This window comes from Aedes albopictus, chromosome 2, assembly GCF_035046485.1.
Source record: "Aedes albopictus strain Foshan chromosome 2, AalbF5, whole genome shotgun sequence".
Lineage (NCBI taxonomy): Eukaryota > Metazoa > Arthropoda > Insecta > Diptera > Culicidae > Aedes > Aedes albopictus.
This window is the reverse complement of record NC_085137.1, coordinates 73,047,774-73,070,873: the sequence shown is the minus strand read 5'-3', so window position 1 is coordinate 73,070,873 and position 23,100 is coordinate 73,047,774. Positions and strand designations below refer to the sequence as shown.

Sequence of the window (23,100 nt, the reverse complement as noted above, 5' to 3'; positions counted from 1 at the left end):
CTATCTATCTATCTATCTATCTATCTATCTATCTATCTATCTATCTATCTATCTATCTATCTATCTATCTATCTATCTATCTATCTATCTATCTATCTATCTATCTATCTATCTATCTATCTATCTATCTATCTATCTATCTATCTATCTATCTATCTATCTATCTATCTATCTATCTATCTATCTATCTATCTATCTATCTATCTATCTATCTATCTATCTATCTATCTATCTATCTATCTATCTATCTATCTATCTATCTATCTATCTATCTATCTATCTATCTATCTATCTATCTATCTATCTATCTATCTATCTATCTATCTATCTATCTATCTATCTATCTATCTATCTATCTATCTATCTATCTATCTATCTATCTATCTATCTATCTATCTATCTATCTATCTATCTATCTATCTATCTATCTATCTATCTATCTATCTATCTATCTATCTATCTATCTATCTATCTATCTATCTATCTATCTATCTATCTATCTATCTATCTATCTATCTATCTATCTATCTATCTATCTATCTATCTATCTATCTATCTATCTATCTATCTATCTATCTATCTATCTATCTATCTATCTATCTATCTATCTATCTATCTATCTATCTATCTATCTATCTATCTATCTATCTATCTATCTATCTATCTATCTATCTATCTATCTATCTATCTTCCAATTCCTTTAATTTCCTCTTTTGTATCCTCTACTTACTTTTTCTATTACAATCAATGCGGGTTTCTTCTTTTCAATGAACTTTTTTCTTTTCCCAAGGAAAGCTTATATTGGCAATTTCACAGTGCATTTGCAAAACACCGGCTCGAAGTAGGTAGTGCTTACGCGAATAAATAAATTAGAAAACTTTTCCACTTACACTTGTTCCTACCCCAATGATGACGGCAGGCTGCCGTCGGAGCTTGTCATCCACCTCGGTAATATCCTTCGATGGAGTGCGAGAAAGAGTGAAAGTTTACGCCGAGTTGCACCTACTATCCAGTCAGTCTAGCGTTTGGTCTAAGGGCATCCCCCTTATGTTGACATGGAAGATGCTTGCTTAAGAGATTTCCTTGAACCCGTTGAACTTGACACCACGGGCGGGGACGACAAGTATGAGACGATTATCCTTGCAGCAAGTTGCTCGAGCAGCCAGTTGCGTAGGTGAAATTCATATTCGAATTTCAAAGACAGCCGAGAATTGCGAAAACGAACGAGTCGTGTTTTCTCCGAAACGAATGAGACGATGAAAATGTGCTAGAAGTGAATGTCATTCGCATGATAAAGTGGAGGAAGGTTGGGGAAGTGGAGCATGGTAATCCAGACGTTATTGCTAAAGTTAGCCTTGTTCCAACTGCAGCTAACGATTGTGGCAGTAATGGCTTATATAATGGGATGTTGTTTCGATTTTTATGGTTAAGCTCAACCATGTAATATGAGAATGTTTGCCGAAAACAATGAACATGAAACACGAAACGTGAACCACGAAAAATGAAACATGAATCATGAATTTTGAATCATGATTCCTGAATCCTGAATGATGAATCATGAATCATGAATCATGAATCATGAACCATTAATCATGAATCATGAATCATGAATCATGAATCATGAATCATGAATCATTAATCATTAATCATAAATCATTAATCATGAATCATTAATCATGAATCAATATTCATAAATCATGAATAAAAAATCAAGAATCAAGAATTAAAAACCACGAATCATAAAACATGAATCATGAGATATTTACTTTGAAATTTAATTGTTATCAAAGAAAAACACATAGGGCAAATATGCGAATCCGAGAAGTTAATCAACTGCTCTAAATTTGGAAAGGTAGGCAACCCAGCAGGAGCAGAACGAACCATAATAAAGCGACAAAATGTGCGCCCAAGCGACATAAACAGAAGGCCATTTGTGTCGGGGATCGTTTATCTTGGGAGAATTTCCCGAAAAGAGATAATCATTTATTTTCCACACTTCGGACCCGGTGATTAAACTTTCCGGATGCGACAACTTTGTTCTTCGAAGTTCTCGGCTTGGCTTGTGAATTGGACGGGTGACGAAAGTCGAGACGAAGACAAAGAAAAACCGATGCTTTAAGCCCTTTCCCAGCTCAAGTGTGCTGGAAAAATCTACCTTGAAATCAAGGAGGTGAAAACTTTCCGGTCTTCACGTTTGATGTGATAATTTCGGGAAAAACAATTTGCCTGGAACGGAACGAAGCAAACTAGAACCAGGCAGCCAGGGATAATTACCGGAAGGAAGCATGAAATTGAGCCTACTTCCGAGGTAGTTGTTGTGTCCTTTTTGCCGACTGCTGATGTTTGCGAAGGGTTTTTATGCAGTTCGTTCGGGCGAAATTTTGTAACAGGATTCCTACCCTTATTGGTGAAGCTTTAACAAGGCAGCTGCCGACAAGACAATGGCAAAATTTCTTGACCAAACGTATGGCTTCTGATTTCATTTAATTAATTGCCTTTTCTTGCTGTATCGTTTGCTTTCGCAAGTAGGTGTAGTACTTCAGGGATGTCGGGACGTAATTCTATTAGAAGCATGAATGTGGAATTGTGCTTCAACGTTTGCTACAATATCTAATGTGTACTAGGATAGACTCAAGCTCTCTTACACCCAATCATTCATTAACTCTGCTCTTTGATTTGGAATAATTGGATAATGTGAAATAGATTCATTGTAGTATGATTCATTTCGATTGAAACTAATTTGATTGCTCACTGATTTAATCTCTTATGATGCGTAAATGACCGTAGTTATTAAGAAATCCGAGAATCAAACAAGAATCGAGGAATCGAAGAATCGAAGAATCGAAGAATCGAAGAATCGAAGAATCGAAGAATCGAAGAATCGAAGAATCGAAGAATCTAAGAATCGAAGAATCGAAGAATCGAAGAATCGAAGAATCGAAGAATCGAAGAATCGAAGAATCGAAGAATCGAAGAATCGAAGAATCGAAGAATCGAAGAATCGAAGAATCGAAGAATCGAAGAATCGAAGAATCGAAGAATCGAAGAATCGAAGAATCGAAGAATCGAAGAATCGAAGAATCGAAGAATCGAAGAATCGAAGAATCGAAGAATCGAAGAATCGAAGAATCGAAGAATCGAAGAATCGAAGAATCGAAGAATCGAAGAATCGAAGAATCGAAGAATCGAAGAATCGAAGAATCGAAGAATCGAAGAATCGAAGAATCGAAGAATCGAAGAATCGAAGAATCGAAGAATCGAAGAATCGAAGAATCGAAGAACCGAAGAATCGAGGAATCGAAGAATCGAAGAATCGAAGAATCGAAGAATCGAAGAATCGAAGAATCGAAGAATCGAAGAATCGAAGAATCGAAGAATCGAAGAATCGAAGAATCGAAGAATCGAAGAATCGAAGAATCGAAGAATCGAAGAATCGAAGAATCGAAGAATCGAAGAATCGAAGAATCGAAGAATCGAAGAATCGAAGAATCGAAGAATCGAAGAATCGAAGAATCGAAGAATCGAAGAATCGAAGAATCGAAGAATCGAAGAATCGAAGAATCGAAGAATCGAAGAATCGAAGAATCGAAGAATCGAAGAATCGAAGAATCGAAGAATCGAAGAATCGAAGAATCGAAGAATCGAAGAATCGAAGAATCGAAGAATCGAAGAATCGAAGAATCGAAGAATCGAAGAATCGAAGAATCGAAGAATCGAAGAATCGAAGAATCGAAGAATCGAAGAATCGAAGAATCGAAGAATCGAAGAATCGAAGAATCGAAGAATCGAAGAATCAAAGAATCGAAGAATCGAAGAATCGAAGAATCGAAGAATCGAAGAATCGAAGAATCGAAGAATCGAAGAATCGAAGAATCGAAGAATCGAAGAATCGAAGATTCGAAGAATCGAAGAATCGAAGAATCGAAGAATCGAAGAATCGAAGAATCGAAGAATCGAAGAATCGAAGAATCGAAGAATCGAAGAATCGAAGAATCGAAGAATCGAAGAATCGAAGAATCGAAGAATCGAAGAATCGAAGAATCAAAGAATCGAAGAATCGAAGAATCGAAGAATCGAAGAATCGAAGAATCGAAGAATCGAAGAATCGAGGAATCGAGGAATCGAAGAATCGAAGAATCGAAGAATCGAAGAATCGAAGAATCGAAGAATCGAAGAATCGAAGAATCGAAGAATCGAAGAATCGAAGAATCGAAGAATCGAAGAATCGAAGAATCGAAGAATCGAAGAATCGAAGAATCGAAGAATCGAAGAATCGAAGAATCGAAGAATCGAAGAATCGAAGAATCGAAGAATCGAAGAATCGAAGAATCGAAGAATCGAAGAATCGAAGAATCGAAGAATCGAAGAATCGAAGAATCGAAGAATCGAAGAATCGAAGAATCGAAGAATCGAAGAATCGAAGAATCGAAGAATCGAAGAATCGAAGAATCGAAGAATCGAAGAATCGAAGAATCGAAGAATCGAAGAATCGAAGAATCGAAGAATCGAAGAATCGAAGAATCGAAGAATCGAAGAATCGAAGAATCGAAGAATCGAAGAATCGAAGAATCGAAGAATCGAAGAATCGAAGAATCGAAGAATCGAAGAATCGAAGAATCAGAATCGAAGAATCGAAGAATCGAAGAATCGAAGAATCGAAGAATCGAAGAATCGAAGAATCGAAGAATCGAAGAATCGAAGAATCGAAGAATCGAAGAATCGAAGAATCGAAGAATCGAAGAATCGAAGAATCGAAGAATCGAAGAATCGAAGAATCGAAGAATCGAAGAATCGAAGAATCGAAGAATCGAAGAATCGAAGAATCGAAGATCCGAAGAATCGAAGAATCGAAGAATCGAAGAATCGAAGAATCGAAGAATCGAAGAATCGAAGATTCGAAGAATCGAAGATTCGAAGAATCGAAGAATCGAAGAATCGAAGAATCGAAGAATCGAAGAATCGAAGAATCGAAGAATCGAAGAATCGAAGAATCGAAGAATCGAAGAATCGAAGAATCGAAGAATCGAAGAATCGAAGAATCGAAGAATCGAAGAATCGAAGAATCGAAGAATCGAAGAATCGAAGAATCGAAGAATCGAAGAATCGAAGAATCGAAGAATCGAAGAATCGAAGAATCGAAGAATCGAAGAATCGAAGAATCGAAGAATCGAAGAATCGAAGAATCGAAGAATCGAAGAATCGAAGAATCGAAGAATCGAAGAATCGAAGAATCGAAGAATCGAAGAATCGAAGAATCGAAGAATCGAAGAATCGAAGAATCGAAGAATCGAAGAATCGAAGAATCGAAGAATCGAAGAATCGAAGAATCGAAGAATCGAAGAATCGAAGAATCGAAGAATCGAAGAATCGAAGAATCGAAGAATCGAAGAATCGAAGAATCGAAGAATCGAAGAATCGAAGAATCGAAGAATCGAAGAATCGAAGAATCGAAGAATCGAAGAATCGAAGAATCGAAGAATCGAAGAATCGAAGAATCGAAGAATCGAAGAATCGAAGAATCGAAGAATCGAAGAATCGAAGAATCGAAGAATCGAAGAATCGAAGAATCGAAGAATCGAAGAATCGAAGAATCGAAGAATCGAAGAATCACGGAATCCAAGAACAATAGAATCCAGGAATTGAGGAATCCAGGAATTGAAGAATCCAGCAATCGAAGAATTCATAAATCGAAGAATCCAGGAATCAAGAAATCGAAGGCAAAGGCAAAGGCAAAGCAAAGGAAAAGGCAAAGGCAAAGGCAAAGGCAAAGGCAAAGGCAAAGGCAAAGGCAAAGGCAAAGGCAAAGGCAAAGGCAAAGGCAAAGGCAAAGGCAAAGGCAAAGGCAAAGGCAAAGGCAAAGGCAAAGGCAAAGGCAAAGGCAAAGGCAAAGGCAAAGGCAAAGGCAAAGGCAAAGGCAAATCGAAGCAAATCGAAGCAAATCGAAGCAAATCGAAGCAAATCGAAGCAAATCGAAGCAAATCGAAGCAAATCGAAGCAAATCGAAGCAAATCGAAGCAAATCGAAGCAAATCGAAGCAAATCGAAGCAAATCGAAGCAAATCGAAGCAAATCGAAGCAAATCGAAGCAAATCGAAGCAAATCGAAGCAAATCGAAGCAAATCGAAGCAAATCGAAGCAAATCGAAGCAAATCGAAGCAAATCGAAGCAAATCGAAGCAAATCGAAGCAAATCGAAGCAAATCGAAGCAAATCGAAGCAAATCGAAGCAAATCGAAGCAAATCGAAGCAAATCGAAGCAAATCGAAGCAAATCGAAGCAAATCGAAGCAAATCGAAGCAAATCGAAGCAAATTGAAGCAAATCGAACTAAATTGAAGCAAATTGAAGCAAACTGGAGCAAATTGAAGCAAATTGAAGCAAATCGAAGCATTCCTCTAACCTGAAGGACCACTTCAAGGACAGACCACACACCGCTAAAACGACAGCACCAGCAGCTTCAAATGGCAGGTGATTAAAACGATATTAATCATCACGTTTGTCGTAACAATACCATCGACGGTGGTGTGGTCGAAACCCCCTTACATCCCTTCATCCTCTCGTTCTTCTTGCCCTTCTAAATCCACAGACGAAATATAATTTTTCAGTCCAAGGAAAAAAAAAAACAACACTTTTCACTTCCTGGTTCGCGGCACCTGGTGTGCGAATCGAAACAAAGGACAAAGCCCCAGCGTGGTGGTGGCGATGACGGTGAAAGAATAGCAACTTGTTCCACGTGCAACAAGGTTTTCCGGCGGCGGCAACGGCCTCTCGTCGTCGAAGCAATTATTCTCTTGGAGGTGGTCGCGACAGAACTTTTCCGACCTTATCGTAACTGGTGTTCCGGCATGCCCTCTTGGCTGGGTGTATGTATGAAACACCAGTTTATGGCAATCTTACTTTACACGTAAAGGCTCCTCTGAGGCTGTGGAAAAGTAGATGAGTGGAACAAGTTTCGCAAAACTCCGTCGGGGATTAACGAAAGTTTCCGCACATGCCTGGGTCGTTAAAGCTGCCGCTTTGGACTCAGCTGGCCTGGTGGAAGCAGGCAAATTTGATGAATTTCGTACGAGGAAAGCTGTGAATGAAAACGAATTTTGATGGAGCTTTTACTTTGAACGCATGCTAAAGAACAAATGCCAGAGAAATATTGGAGCTATTTTATTAGACTTTTTTAAAGAAGTGTAAGAATTCAAGAAAAAACCAAGATTAATATTCGATGCGAAAACTTTTGAACATGATCAAAAATGTGCAGAAAACAAACAAACAATGACACATAGAAACATACGTAAAACAGTCAATAACAACGTCACAAAAACATAAAATTCCGAGAATTTTGATCTTACAATTTCACATGCTTCTATTCAAATTGTTACAATTGAGCAATTACGATGCAATCATGATTATCTACAACCGAAAGAGCTGCGATCTCAATCATTTCCGAAAAATAATTACCCATCATCATTCTACCTTCATAATGATGATGAAAATCCTTCTTCTCATCTCCAACAACCTGCTGCCACGGAGAGCCATTTTTCAACGGCAGGAGAAAAGATGTTCTTCTTAAAAATCATAATTAACCGTAAAACCGATGAAAAGAATTCCCTTTCCACTCGATATGACGGTTTTCCATCTTCGTCGTCAAATTTTCCTGCCTCTCCTTCACCTCCTCGCCACTAATAGGTATAATAAAAGGCACAGATTTTCCGCCCTGAGCATCTCACCGGAACCACCACCTCCATTGCCCTGCCAGACATCTTGAGCCGACTTAAAGACTTTTCGCGAACCATCAAAAATACTTCATCAGCCACCACCCAGGCACCCACATTAGCTTTTGATAGGAAGGCCCAGCTCGTCTGATCCTTGACGCGTCACTCGTCGTCTACATCATTTTCCGCCGGTATTCATCTTCGTCGGAGAGACGCTTCCACCTCTCTGATGCTGCTGCTGCTGCTAATAGATGGGTCTTCAAATTTTGTCCGTCACACTTTAGGTTAATAGGCTTCGGTAGACGTCGTCACGACTTCAGAATGAAGCTCTGACATTTTCTTTTACAACCGTAGAATATGTTTACGAGCACGCGTAGACTTACATTTGTGGTTTTATTGTGGTGTTTAAGCAGTTTTGAAGCAAAATTTTGCTCTTGATATCCACCATAAAACCTTTTACCTTTCTTATGATGAATGAATTACTTCATTTAAGCATATGTAAATCTTCGAAACATCTCAAGCAACATTTCGATGGCCAATCTGACTTGTAGCGGTTTTTAAAACAGTCATAAAACCTAAAATCTTTAATTTTGATTTATTGGTGGTTCTAAGAACCTCTTTTAGTCTATTCAATTAACAAATATTACTTGAGATGTCTTCATGTCCTTATTCTTTTCACCGTTTTTTCTTTTACTTCTCTTCTTTTCTTTTCTTTTTATTGATTTATTCTTTACTTGTTTTCTGTTATTTTCATTATTGTTGTTTTTTTATTTTTCTTCGATCAAACATTTATGTTATACTACTAACATTGTGTGCACATTAATTATCCAATCACCTCAAAACCTTTTTTTCCTAGCCAGATTCCGGATGGGCAATGAAGCACTAACTTGCTGTCGACTGGTCCAGAGAGTGGATGCCACGCGCGCGTGGTCGCCCTGGCTGTCAGTATGCATGTAGTTGAATATTCATCCGGCAAATTAAATTAGATTAGCGCATTAGCTGCTGGAGGGTAGCAATCCGGGCCACGAAAAAAAGACCTGGAAAATAATGGCCGCTGCCGCCACCGCCATCACCAAAACAGAAACACAAACAATGGGATCCTGAACGGAGCTGTAACCACCACCAGTGCGGAAAATGTCATTTCGAAACATCAATATTCAATTACGGGCAGCTTATTTGTGAAGCTGCAATTGGAAACTAGACCAGTTTTACAAAAAAGTCTCGGAAAAACTACTCTATATCTAATCTTAAGGTGAATGTCATCGACTATCTTCGAGAAATGCCAATTGATATTCATGATGAATATCAATTGACATTTTTCGAAGGAAGCTGATGACATTTACTTTATATATTAAAGTTAAAGTGGATTTCCGTGACATTCTTGAGGACTGGTCTAGCCGCACAAGTTTTTCATATACCATAATTTCAGTTTCAGCTTCTGAAACGAGCAACAGGTGATTGAATCTAGATATGTCGAAATGACATTTTCAGCACTGACCACCACCACTTCAGTGGGGGTAATGGGGTAGCTTGTGGCAAGGATTGGGTTGATTCAATTTGTCCCGATTAAAGCTTTATATGGTTTAGCAGTTTCACTGGGGGGAACGCTGCAGCGGTGCGGTAGAAGTTATAATTAAGTAGCTGAATTTAATAACATTCACAGCCTAATGGGCTTTTGGGGCAGAGCGGTGATGTGTCAGCTTGTCGGAAATTGAATTCCCGAATGGGGTTGACTTACCTACCTATGAAAGTATAGCATGAGTACAAACATGTTTAAATAAGTCAGATTTCCGTAGATTTTGGTTGTTTTTCAATTCTTCGATACCTACAAACTTTTTATTGAATTCTTCAGTTTCAATTTTTCAATTCCTGTATTATTCGCTGATTGAATATCTCGATTTTTTCAATTCAAAGTTGCAAAGTTTTTTTTTCATGAATTCCTCCTGAAATTCCTGCATGCATACCTCCAGGATCCTTCAGGAAACCTTTAGAAATTCCTCAAGAAAATACTCAGGCCCGGATTAAGGATTGTGGGGGCCCGGAGCCCGAGGAGATGTGGAGGCCCCTCGGAGAGATGACCAAAAATGTTTTTCCTTATTTTCAGTACAGTACTTGAGTAATATGAAAAATAAAGCTAGTGTTAGCAACCAAAAAAGGTTTTTGTGGGGGCCCCTAAAATGTGGGGGCCCGGGGCCCGGGCCCCCCCGGCCCCCCCTTAGATCCGGCCCTGAAAATACTCCTGGGATTACTCTAGAAATCGTCCGAGAATTCCTCCAGAGATTTGCTCAAAAATTTCTCCAAAAATGTCTTGAGTGATAACGCCAGAAAATCCTCCAAGTATCCCTCCTGGAATCCCTCAAAAAAAAAATCATACAGAAATTTCCCCGAAAATTTCACCAGGGGTCCCTCTAAGACTTTTGGCAAGAATTCCACCAAGAACCGCTTCTTGTATTTCACCAGAAATATCTCCAGGGATTTTTTCAAGAAATTTCTTCAAGAATTCATCCAAAAAATCTTCCAGAAATTTCTTCATGAACACCTCCAAATGTCTTCAGAAAACCAGCAGAAATTTCTCAAGGATGTACTCCTGGACAACTTCATGGATTTCTTTGAGAATTTCTTCGGGGATTTTTTCAGGAACTACTCCGAGGCTTCTGGCAAGAATTTCTCCAAGAATTTCACTAGAATTACTTCAAGAATTCCTCCAATAATCCATCCACGAATTTCTCCAGAATTTTTTTCAAAAATTCCTACAGGAACTCTTAGAAGAATTTCTCCAAGACCTGCTCCAATAATTCTGTCGAAAATTCCTCCAAGAATCCTTCCAGAAATTTGGCCAGGGATACCATTTTAAATTCCTCTAGGAATACCTTCAGGGCTTTTTCAAAAATATCTTCAGGAATTCTTCCAGGATATCCTTCATAAATTCCACCAGAAATGCCTACAGGAATCCCCCAAGGAATTCCTCCAAAAAATCATTCAGGAAATCCTCCAAGAATTCCCCCAGATATTTCTCTAAGAATTGCTCTAAAAATTCTTTTAAGAATTCCTAAAACAATTCGTTCCAAATGTATTCCTGATGTATTTCCCGGAACAACTCCTGGAGTAATTGCTGGAGAACTCCCTAAAGTAATTCCTGGAGAAATTCTTGGAGGAATTTCTTGAGTTTTTCCTGGAACAATTCCTAGAGGAACTCCTGTTTTAGTTCCTGGAGGAGTTCGTAGAGTAATTTCTGGAGAAATTCTTGGTGGTATTTTAGGAGGAATTCCTGAAGAAGCTTCTGAAGGAATTCTCGGAGTTTATCCTGGAGGAATTCCTGGAGTAATTCCCGTAGGAATTCCTGGAGGAATTCCTGGAGGAATTCCTGGAGGAATTCCTGGAGGAATTCCTGGAGGAATTCCTGGAGGAGTTCCTTGGGGGCTGTCCATAAACCACGTGGTCATTTTTTTGGGACTTTTCAACCCCCCCCCCCGCGTGGTCATTAGTCCATACATTTTTTTTTATTTGTCCATACAAAATAATCATTGGCCGAAACCCCCCCCCCCCCCCCCCCCAATGATCACGTGGTTTATGGACAGCCCCTTGAGGAATTCCTAAAGGAATCCCTCTGGAGGAATTTCTTGGGAAACTCTTTGAGGAATGAATGATGGAATTCCTGGAATAACTTCTGGAGGATTTTGTGGGGGAATTCATTAAGGAGTTGAAACTAATCGGTCAATACTACAGTGCCGGGCCAACTCAAGATGCAAGAGACTCTCCGTCAATCCCAGGGTCGGCTAGCTACTAGGTAATCAAGGGCTTTTCGCGATACAAAATCTAAGAACACAGACCCTTCACTTTACTTGTATAATTTATTAAAACCCTAATTGTGGCGTGTGCGTGTTGTTCTGTGTAATAAAATTTGTGTTAATTTGTTAAGGCTTACTTCTATGTTCGGTGGTACCGGTACATACCGCTGCGTTGATGGTGCTGGGTTCGATGGCCGACACAGCGACTGCAGGGGGGGGGGGATGCAGGCGTCTTTCCTCTTAGGCGCAAAGCTCCCTTACGAGTTAGGCGCGGAAGTCTTACGGCTTCGCGGGCCGACCCGTCTGCTGTACGGTGGGACTTAAAGGTCCAAACAAAAGAGGTCCTACAGGACGGTACGTACGTTTTAAACAAAACCACATTAATTAAGTGCAGGGCAATTTACCTGAGCGGTTCTTCCCTAAAGATTCTTCTAGCAACCGCTAGTAAAAGGGGGGGGGGTCACTGGTTCAACCACTGCACTGTTAAAGGAACACGTCTTAAGCACACGGACGCCTGGTTTTTCTGCCTAATTTTAAGCAATGGCCGTTCATTTACAATATTCTCCCTTTCCCGTCATTCTCATTATTTCATTACTGCTCATTTCTTCAGCCATGTTTTGTAATTGGTAGCAGACAACAAAATACAGCGGTACGGGACCCTATCACTACTGTTGTACTCTACTGTTATTACACAAGAAACGTGAAGGGTCCGACACTTACAACATTTTACAAAACAAAAACCAACAATTTGTAACCAAACGGTTACAGAGTTCTGGAGGAGTCCTTGGAGGAATCTCAAGAGAGCCCTGAAGGAATTTCTGAATGGATTTGTGATGGAGTTTCTGAAGGAATTTCTTATTGTATCCGTTGTAGAATTCCTGGAGGTATCTCCATAGGAAAACTGTTAAAATGTCAGGTCACTACAATATACAGATTTTGCGACCCACTCTTCAAAATACCATAAACATCATGTGTATGTCAGTGGACGCACAAATAACACAAAGAGATACTCGAAATATTATGAGATACAACAGAAATAATCGTGACAGAATTGCATCGATAAAGTAAAGAGATACAAGAGTAGAAACTTGTAGAGCTGGAAGGTCTTTATTCCAGAATAGTTGGGATGACCTAGATCACCAAGTGAATGTTGCTAAGCTTTCAGAATTGCACTCTGAGACTTCAAGAGTAGAGTAGATTATATTCCTTGAGCAATCGCTACAATGAAAATATCCAAAGATTTACAGATATTGCGACCCATACTTCAAAATACATTGGGGTCCATTTATATGTCAGTGGACACCCAAGTAGTAACTCGTAATATTATGAGGTGCAACAGACACAATCCTGAAAGAATTATGCCGATAGAGAGAAGAGAAACAACGACCAAAATTGCAAGGTCTAAAGAACATTAACGTGACATAAATTTCTTGAACAGAGTGAACATAAATGCTGGTAGATCCAGTAAATCTTAAGAATATGGATTCCAGAATAATTTGGATGACCTAGATTACCCAATTCATAAACCATGACTTTTCTAGGGGTGCTTTGAGGCTTTTTGAGTACCGTAGACTATGTTGTTTGATCATTCATCGTGTATAAAATTTGGGTTAAAATGTTGGATTTGTGACAAAAACTTCGGAGTACTTTGGAGGCCTTAGAATAGTTCTGGGATTGAAACTTCAACAGACTATGATGAGTACATTGCATGTCAACGATCAGTCAAAACTCTTGATGATTAGCAAAACGATGAAATTTGAGCAAAAACATGTTACATACCTTACCGATCAGACTAAGGCCTGGGTGGCCTCTGCTGTACATAATAGCCGTCTCCATGCCACTCGGTCCATGGCCGTGTGCCTCCAGTTCCGCACTCTGCGTAAGGTTTACAGATCGTCGTCTACTTGGTCGGCCCATCTAGCTCGCTGCGCACCACGTCTTCTTGTACCGGTCGGATGACTCTCGAGAACGATTTTAGTCGGGTTGCAATCCGACATCCTGATGGCGTGACACGTCCGACGTAGCCTCCCGATTTTCGCGATGTGAACGATGGCTGGTTCTATCAGCAGCTGATGCAGCTCGTGGTTCATTCGCCTTCTCCAAGTCCCGTCTTCCATCTGCACTCCGCCGTAGATGGTACGCAACACCTTCCGTTCGAGAACGGCGCGTTGGTCCTCTGCACGCAGGGTCAATGCTTCTTCGTGCCCATAGAGGACTACCGGTCTAATCAGCGTTTTGTAGATAGTTAACTTCGTGTTACGGTGAACTTTATTCGATCGTAGAGTTCTGCGGAGTCCAAAATAAGCACGATTGCCTGCCACAATGCACCTCTGAATTTCTCTGCTGGTGTCGTTGTCGGCAGTCACCAGTGAGCCCAAGTACACGAATTCTTCAACCGCCTCGATTTCATCACCGTCGATAAAAATTCGGGGTGGCGGGCGCGGAGATTCCTTCCTGGAGCCCTTTGTCATCATATACTTTGTATTCGACTCATTAATGACTAATCCGATTCGCTTGGCTTCACTCTTTAGTCGGATGTACGTTTCCGCCATCGTCTCAAATTCACGAGCAATAATATCAATATCATCAGCGAAACCAAGCAGCTGAACGGACTTCATGGAAGTCGTTCCACTCCTGTTTATCCCCGCTCTCCTTATTACACCCTCTAAAGCAATGTTGCACAGCAAGCACGAAAGACCATCACCTTGCCGTAACCCTCTGTGAGATTCGAAGGGACTTGAGAGTGTCCCTGATACTCGAACTACGCACATCACTCGATCCATCGTCGCCTTGATCAACCGTATCAGTTTATCCGGGAATCCGTATTCGTGCATAATCTGCCATAACTGCTCTCGATCGATTGTATCATTCGCCGATTTGAAATCGATGAACAAGTGATGGGCACGTTGTATTCGCGGTATTTCTGCAACACCTGGCAGATGGCAAACATCTGGTCCGGTGTAGCGCCTTCACCCATGGATCCAGCCTGATATTGCCCCACAAACTCCTTGCAATCGGTGATAGACGGCGGCATAAAATTTGAGAGTATCTTGTAGGCAGCGCTCAGTAGTGTGATCGCACGGTAGTTCCCGCAATCCAACTTGTCGCCCTTTTTGTAGATGGGACACACGATACCTTCCATTAATTCCTCCGGTAATACATCCTCCTCCCAAATCTTGGCAATGACCCAGTGTAGTGCTCTCACCAGTGCACACTGGGCCACAAGCGGGATCTAGCAAGTAAAAACCTCTAGCGTTTTGGGAGTACATTTTATTGAGTTGGTGTCTTCTGAGACTTGTATTAATTTTACCTGTACTTTTATGTGGTGAAGAAATTTAGTTGGTAATTTTGCCGCATAGGTGGCGCTGCGATACCAACTTTTTTGTCTTACGTCCTAGAGGTTTCCCGTCTTCTGCAAAGTTGTAGAGCGTGCAAAAATAAGTAAAGTTGCCGAAGACACCAAAGTTGTGTGACTTCAAATAACAAAGTTATATTAAAAATAGTAAAATTTACGTGAAAATCACGTTTTCATGACTATTTTGAATGTTTATCGCAAATTTATCAATTTTAACTCTTCACACGTGTTAATCAAAGTAGCCTGTGTCTGATGATACACCCTTTACAATTTTTCGGGATCTTTAAAATGGTTTTTTGGGCAAAATAGTAAAAATTACTATGATTTTTACTAGCAGTTTTTTCAAAAAGCTGCAAATTTCGGCTAAATTTGATGCTTGCTTCAAAATATACCACTCAAGCTCTATTAAATCTGAATGTTTGCCGGAGGTATAATTTGGTGTTTTTGAGATATCTTGTTTTAAAATAATGATGTTTTTAAATTTGAATTATTTTGAAATAGAAGCAATTCTTTATTCCGGAGTTTTTTTTTTTGTCTGTATTAACGAGATTTTTAACTCTAGGCTAGTTCATCTCGGGATATTCCGGAGTTGTCCTGCCAGTAGATACTCATGGATCACTTTTCAATTAAGTGTTTTATGTTTACCCAACGCCCTGATTACTCAAAATTAACGATTTGTGCTTCAATTTGTTGAATCAACAGTGCTCATATATTTATTGGTATATTGAAAGAAAGAAATTATAATGGTTTTTGGCCCTGTGTGAGCGACTCACGCAAGTGCGAAGTTTCGTAATACCAATCCGTGTGGTCAATAATGATTTTCAGTTACCTCAACGTACATACGTAAAAATAAATAAATGATTGGTTATATTATAAACAATATCTTCAGCTCAAGATGAGATTTGAATTCACGACTCTTATACAAGTGCTTTACTTACTAAGTCACAGTGCCAAATAATGACATGACAATTGATGATGAGCTAAGTTTTTTTCATAATTTCATCAATATCCATCTAAACATATGTACGTTGAGTTAACTGAAAATCATTATTGATTCCACGGATTGGTTTTCCGGAACTTTGCACTAACGTAAGTCGCTCACACATTATCAAAGAGCATTATATTTTTTTTCTTTCAATAGACTATACATATATGGACATTGTCGATTCAATACATTGATGCGCAAGACAATTGAACACAAAACGTCAATTCCAAGTAATTAAGGCGATGGGTAAACATAAAACTTTTTATTTAAAAGTGATACGTGAGGATCTAATGACAGGACAACTCCGGAATAAAGAATTGCATCTCTTTCAAAACAATTTAGGTATAAAAACATCAATATTTTCAAACAAGATATCTCAAAAACACCAAATTATACCTCCGCAAACCTTCAGATTTAAAAGATCTTGAGTGGTATATTTTGAAGCAAGCATCAAATTTAGCCGAAATTTGCAGCTTTTTGAAGAAAAACTGGAAGTAAAAATCACAGTAATTTTTACTGTTTTGCCCAAAAAACCATTTTAAAGGTCCCGAAAAATTGTAAAGTTGGTATCATCAGACACAGGCTACTTTGATTAACACGTGTGAAGTGTTGAAATTGATAAATTTACGATAAACATTCAAAATAGTCATGAAAACGTGATTTTCACGTAAATTTTACTATTTTTATTATAACTTTGTTATTTGAAGTCACACAACTTTAGTGTCTTCGGCAACTTTACTTATTTTTGCACGCTCTACAACTTTGCAGAAGACGGGAAACCTCTAGGACGTAAGACAAAAAAGTTGGTATCGCAGCGCCACCTATGCGGCAAAATTACCAACTAAATTTCTTCACCACATAAAAGTACAGGTAAAATTAATACAAGTCTCAGAAGACACCAACTCAATAAAATGTACTCCCAAAACGCTAGAGGTTTTTACTTGCTAGATCCCGCTTGTGGCCCAGTGTGCAGTGCTTCTCCACCGTATTTTAGAAGCTCGCTTGGTAGTTTTGCACACCACCCATTGTTGCTTGAATCAGTCTAGCCAGCCCAGGAAAGCTGTTTTCGTCCATGTTTGCCGTTTTGTAGTCGATAAACATGTTATGCGTTAGGACCTAGTACTCACGGCATTTCTGGAGGATTTGCTGTACGGTGAAGATCTGACAGACAACGGAAGATGATCTGGGATAGCACTTTGTAGGCAGCATTCAAAATAGTGATCGCCCTGAAGTTCTCACATTCCGAATGGTCATCGTTCTTGTGGAAGGGGAAGATTACCCCTTCCTTCCACTCCTCCGGTAGCTGTTCGGTTTCCCAGATCCTGACTATCAACCGGTGCAGACTGGGAGCCAACTTTTATGGGTCCATCTTAATGAATTCAGCCGCGATACCATCCTTACCAGCTACTTAACTTCCCTCAGCGTGGGAGTTTCCATTACTCCGCACTCCACTTCTTCCAGGCGGCGCTATCTCTCCCGAAAGATGCGGGTCTGCGGTTTCCGCTTCTGTTTGTAACGTTCCATGTTCTGTCGGGTCTCTTACTGCAGCATTACCGCTCGCGCTGCGTTCTTCTCCTCCAAAACCATTCCGCAGTCTTCGTCGAACCATTCGTTTTGTCGATCCCACATTCATAAAATAGTAGTGGATGAAGGGATTTTTTTACGAATAATATTGAACAGCATTTCCACTGCTGCATGGTTCTTTATTCTATTCAACACTGAATTTCTCGTTACAAATTTGCGTAAATTAAAGCAATGAAAAAAAAAACTTCTTAGTGTCTAATGGTTTGCCATATATTATGGCATTTTGTATTTTTTTTAACCAAGAGACAGCGAAGCTGGAAGACTTGTTTGATAACAAGTGGAGAATATTTCAAAAACAAGTCATCTAGACTTGTTTACGTTTCAGCCATCTATTCAGAAGCCCAAAGCAGTTCAATTTCGAACGCCGAAATTCCGCGAAAATGAGCCATCATTAGTAAACAAACTGTCATATCGGTTGGTGGAGGACCATTGAACCGCGTCCCCGTTCACAACTTCATTCAACTAATTTCCAAACACAGTGGTATGTAACACCCAGCTATGCACACTATCACTATATGATGGAAGCTTCTGATATGAACTCACCGTTCGGTACTATGCCTAGCTCTTGCACATCATCATTTACACAAGACCACCACCGCCCGTTCCGTCCGCATCACACACGCTCAGGTGAAGCCTTGTGATAAGCGGTCGGCACAGCCTCTCCGTATTTACACGACCCCAGTCAGGAACAAAGTGCACCAAATTGACACCCACACTGCACTGTGGAACATTGGGTGGCCACACCTCTGGATATTCTTGAACAATTTATCCAAGAATTTCTCTGAGAATCTTTTAGTGATTCTTCAAGGAAATGTTTATTTCTACTCAAGATGTATCTGACAATTCTACAAGAAGTTTCTATAAAATAATTCTTGAAATTGCTCAAAAGATTCCACAAAGTATTCATACCTGACTTCAGTCGAAAATTCCTTTACGAATTCCCCTAAGGATGCCTGTAGAAATATTTGTAAAGATTCCTCAAATAATACTCCATGAATTCTTTCTAGGCTACTCTTCTATGAATCCCTCACAGATTCCTCCAGAAATAAGATTAAAAAATCTTCCCGAAGTATTTTCAGAAATTTCTCAAAGAATTTCTTAAAACATTACTGTTTTTTCTGTTCACCCTTGCAAATTCTTGCGAGCATTCCACTAGGAATTTCTCTAGAGTGTTCTCTAGAAACCTTTCGTGGGATTTCTCTAAGAATTACTTCAATTTTTGGAATTCTTAAACGCAATCTGTGAGGGTTATTCAAATCCGGGATATCAAGTCAAGGAACATGAAAGGAATCAATTTTGACCACCTATCATAGAAAAATCCGACCATAATGACGCACCTTCCATTACTGAGATCGAATTGACTGCGCTGCCTTTCTGCGAATCGGCAGCTTCTGAAGTGCCGACACACACCTGAGTTTGCCGATCAACACTCCACGTGGTGTGTGCTGCACCCAACAGAGCATCAACTGAGGCGTGTGGCGTGCGATGATGAACTTTGCGAAGTAGGGTTGCGCCACCACATCCTCTCTAGATCGGAACAATCAACCACACAAAAGGCGTTGACAGTGTCGTCGCTGGCCTCCCTCCACTAGCTGCGGTGTGATGATGCCTATTGTGTTTGCAGTTTGCGTTGCGAACTAAGCAAATTGATGCCATGCCATCAAAGTCGGATGATTGATGATGTGGCGGCGGCGCTTCGTCGTCGCCATTCTCGCTTTGTAAATGAAGAGCACATCCAGACGGGGGTGCATCAAGTGCACACACGCCCACACGCACATGCTCTTTCAGGGAACATCATCATCACCAGCATCATCAGAGAGGAAAATGGTGCTTGGAGCATGTAGCTAAGTAGATTCCGAGTGAGAGACGTCCGTCGCTGTAGTCGTCGTCGTGGGTGGTAAAATATGCACTTGGCACGAGAAAAAAAGGCTTTATGAGACGAGACAATGTTGTTTTTTGCTGCCTCTTTCGGTATTAGAGGTATCGAAGTGGAAATATGATATAGTGCTGACAAGGCAGCAGAATGAGGACTCAATTGAAACCTAGCTGGTTGGTTGTGGGCACGCTGGATGGACGGCATTGGATTGCGCAGATCATTTATTGATTCATAGATGTTTTGAGATTTAGAGCCTTTTTCGATTCAAATAAAATTTTGCTCTGTAATAAGCTTTTATCTGAAAATGAGTCTCATGTTACTTGTTTAGCATACATCGCCTTATTTCTGAAAAGGACGTATTAAAAATTACAACTCTGAAACGTTTTATAGAATTGAAATAATGTCTTCGAAGATGTTTCAGGATAGACTTCTTGAAAAAATGCCCGAGAATAATATTCATTGTAAATCTATGTTAGATATTGGTAAACGGTCGATCAATTCTGACTTTACATGTCAACGGTTACTCCTTCGTGATTGATCTGATGTACTAATTGCACTGAGATCCAAATGAATAAGGGCTGGAACATTCCACTTATTTTCAACTATTTTTTCTCTAATTTTTTTTTTATCGATTTCTAGAACAATGAAAAGGAAACAATTTTTGATGTTTAAAGCACAGATTAATCCACCTGGTGGTGATAGTGCCTTTCTTGTCGAATATGTACTCATGATCTTTCCGTCGACGCAATCAATCTTGCCTTAGAGTCAGTGATCACTCTTAAATCTCTGTGCTTTGGTAACGTATGGGAGGGAGGAAATCCCCATAACAGCGGTCTGGGACTGTAACACCTACGAATTTCTGAATCCTGAGAATACTTTATTTAGAACAGGGATGCTACCCGATTGTACGACATTTCCCCGAAAACCAGTTCCCCGAATGAAGTTTCCTCGAAAGTTTTTTCCCCGAAAAACGATTCCCCGAATGAACCGTTTCCCCGAATAAACCACTTCCCCGAAATATTTATTATTTTTTCCAAAACTGGTTTCTGATCATTTTCCTGATGAATACCATCTCGCAGAATCAGTCATTGGAATGAAAAGGTAGGCTATTTTAGTTTTGACTTAATTGGCTTCTTTAGCGGTGTTGAGACAATTCCATATTCTGAATCTGCATGTCAAACTGAGCCAAAATCCAAATTTTCATCAATTTTGATGCTCAGGAACCTATTTTAAAATCAATTTGAAGTTTGTATGGGAGCGATTTGTCTATCACCCCTCGTCGCATTTTGTACTGGGCGTAGCTGTCAAGCAGTTGCCCAGCTGTCAAAAGGTGATTTCCAAAAATCTCTTTGAAATTGATTTTAGGTATCAAAATAAAGTTCTAAAAATCTGAAAAAAAATCATTGTGGCTCAGAAAAAGGTGCTCTTTCGTATCAAATCAAAAAATCAATACATTTTTCAAAATTTAAAAACCCAATTGACGAATTGATGGATATATCAAGTGCATGGAACACTTATCAGATTGCATAAGACATAGGGTCTGGGACCATTTGGGCAGGAGCACCTATTTTGGGCACTTGCTGCTATAACTCAGTCAATTTCAAACCGATTGACTTGAATTTTTGAACACGATTAGATACTGTGCGTATCTGACCGTGTCTCAAAAATCAAGTCAATCGGTTCAAAATTGACTGAGTTATAGCAGCAAGTGCCCAAAATAGGTGCTCCTGCCCAAATGGTCCCAGACCCTAATACTCTGATATTTCCCATCGTACACCGATTTAACGATCTAAAAACTTGATAGTCGGCCAACTGACCATCCGTGGAGATCGCATCGACTTTGTTTGAGTTTGACGCCACCTAGTTGATGGTTGGCCAGACTCTGTTCTTTTAGCATTGGACGAATACGTTTCCGTGACTACGATTTGAATCCAAAAATGTTCGAAGTGTTACGTCTCTTTGTCTGTGATTATTGGTATTATGAGCACCCTGGATTCTCCCTTGAGTCAATATTCAATACAAAATAATAAAAGGGATGTTTGAATGACGTTTGCTCTTTTTCTAAACCAAGGTTGTTCTTTTCATTTGGTGTGATATGAAATGATAGGGTTTTCAACTCAACACACGATCCTCAGAGAATATCCCTTCTTTAATTCATAGGCTGTTCTTTCGAGGGTTGTTCAACCGCTGAAAACGCCTTTGAAACATATAATACCTTTAAAATAAATCAACGGGGTTGAGGTAATCTGCAGAAGATCATTACCGGCATAAAGATGTTGGCTAGCTGTAACACATTCGATAGGGAAAATGTAAGTTATGACTGCTTTCAAAGGAAGTCTTTGAGCACAATTTATATACCGTAATCCGGGGTAACATTGATCAGAATTTTCTATCTTCTTAAATAATTCTCTTATTAAAGCAAACATTTCATGTTTTATATTTTTTAAACAAGTACTGGCCCTCTGAGTATGTGTTAAGCTACTCGAAAAAGTATTGCAAAACTTTAAAACATGTTTAAATAGGTTTTTTTAATCTAATTTTTGATTGTGTTGATTTGGGGTAACATTGATCATGTCAGTGATCAATGTTCATTTGTGTTGAAAATACCCTTACTTACTAAATTCGGGGTCGCTGATCTCGAATATGTTGTCCAAACTCTTACAAATTATGTACTTTTTAAGTTATTTTAGGATTTAAATCCTCTAAACCACGAATACCGCCTAAAGGTAGGCAATGGCTTAAGGAATTGATAGTCGACTCTTAATAAATTGTATATTTTACTGAAAAATAGCATTTTCATAGAAGTTTCGGTTATTAAATCCATTTCTAGGATATCATATTGAAGTAATACAGTGATTTCGAGCCTCATATTGTATCTAGTGTTTACGCCAAGCATGAATTTTTGACAATGTATCGCATTGCGTTACGAAACACAGTTATGGAAAAATCGATTTATTTCAATGTTTATGAAAATCAATTTTCATAAATTGCATGTCATTTAATAGCTAAATGATAGCAGATTACGATGTACCATTCCATAGCAGGAACTGATTCAATGTAAAATGCTTGTTTGAACATTTCATGAGGTGGGTCAAGCCGATCAATGTTACCCCGCTGATCAATGATACCCCGGATTACGGTATGGATTTTTTGTTGATCGATAGATTATAGCCAATCTTTACTGAATTAACATTTGGAAACATTTTTTTTTGCAGAAAATATTAACTACTAATATGACTGTCGACAGTTTTTGACAAAATATTTTGAAAGAACCGTATATGTTGAAAGAAGGGAGAATCCCTGATAGAGAATCCTACTACAATATCCATAGATACTAGAACAGTTTGACACAAAAGAACATAACATCAATATTAAATATACCAGCGGTACTGATGATTAATTTCACAGGTCAAGAACAGCCTATGTTTGAAAGAAGGGAAATTTATTATGAAAAGGTTATCAATCAGGTGAACACACTAGGTCAATGCCCATTCGGTCTACTGATCACCGCTCAGCTTAACCCTCTTAAGATGTTACGCTAGACGCACCAGCGTAGTGCACGCTCGGCGAGCCTGTCTGGGTTATATTAAGCCCAACATCCTACTAGGGTTTATTGGCATCAACCAATAAACCTATGGACATTTACCAATATTACCTACCTCATCGTTCATACTGGTGGACCACGCTATTATTGCCAAAAAACCTCATTAAAATGAAGGTTCCACCTGCGCACATATATCCAAATAGTTGACTCTCTCATTGCCCTGATGTTTTCGTGCATTGCATTAGGACATCGGTGAGCTGAGTAT

The 23,100-nt window shown here is 39.4% G+C and overlaps 1 protein-coding gene across 1 annotated transcript in view; it reads left to right on the top strand.

Annotated features, from left to right (window-relative positions):
- The window catches only part of LOC134286073 (uncharacterized protein DDB_G0271670-like), a 91,137-nt gene that overhangs the window by 52,777 nt on the left and 15,260 nt on the right, over nucleotides 1-23,100 (top strand). The window lies entirely within an intron of this gene.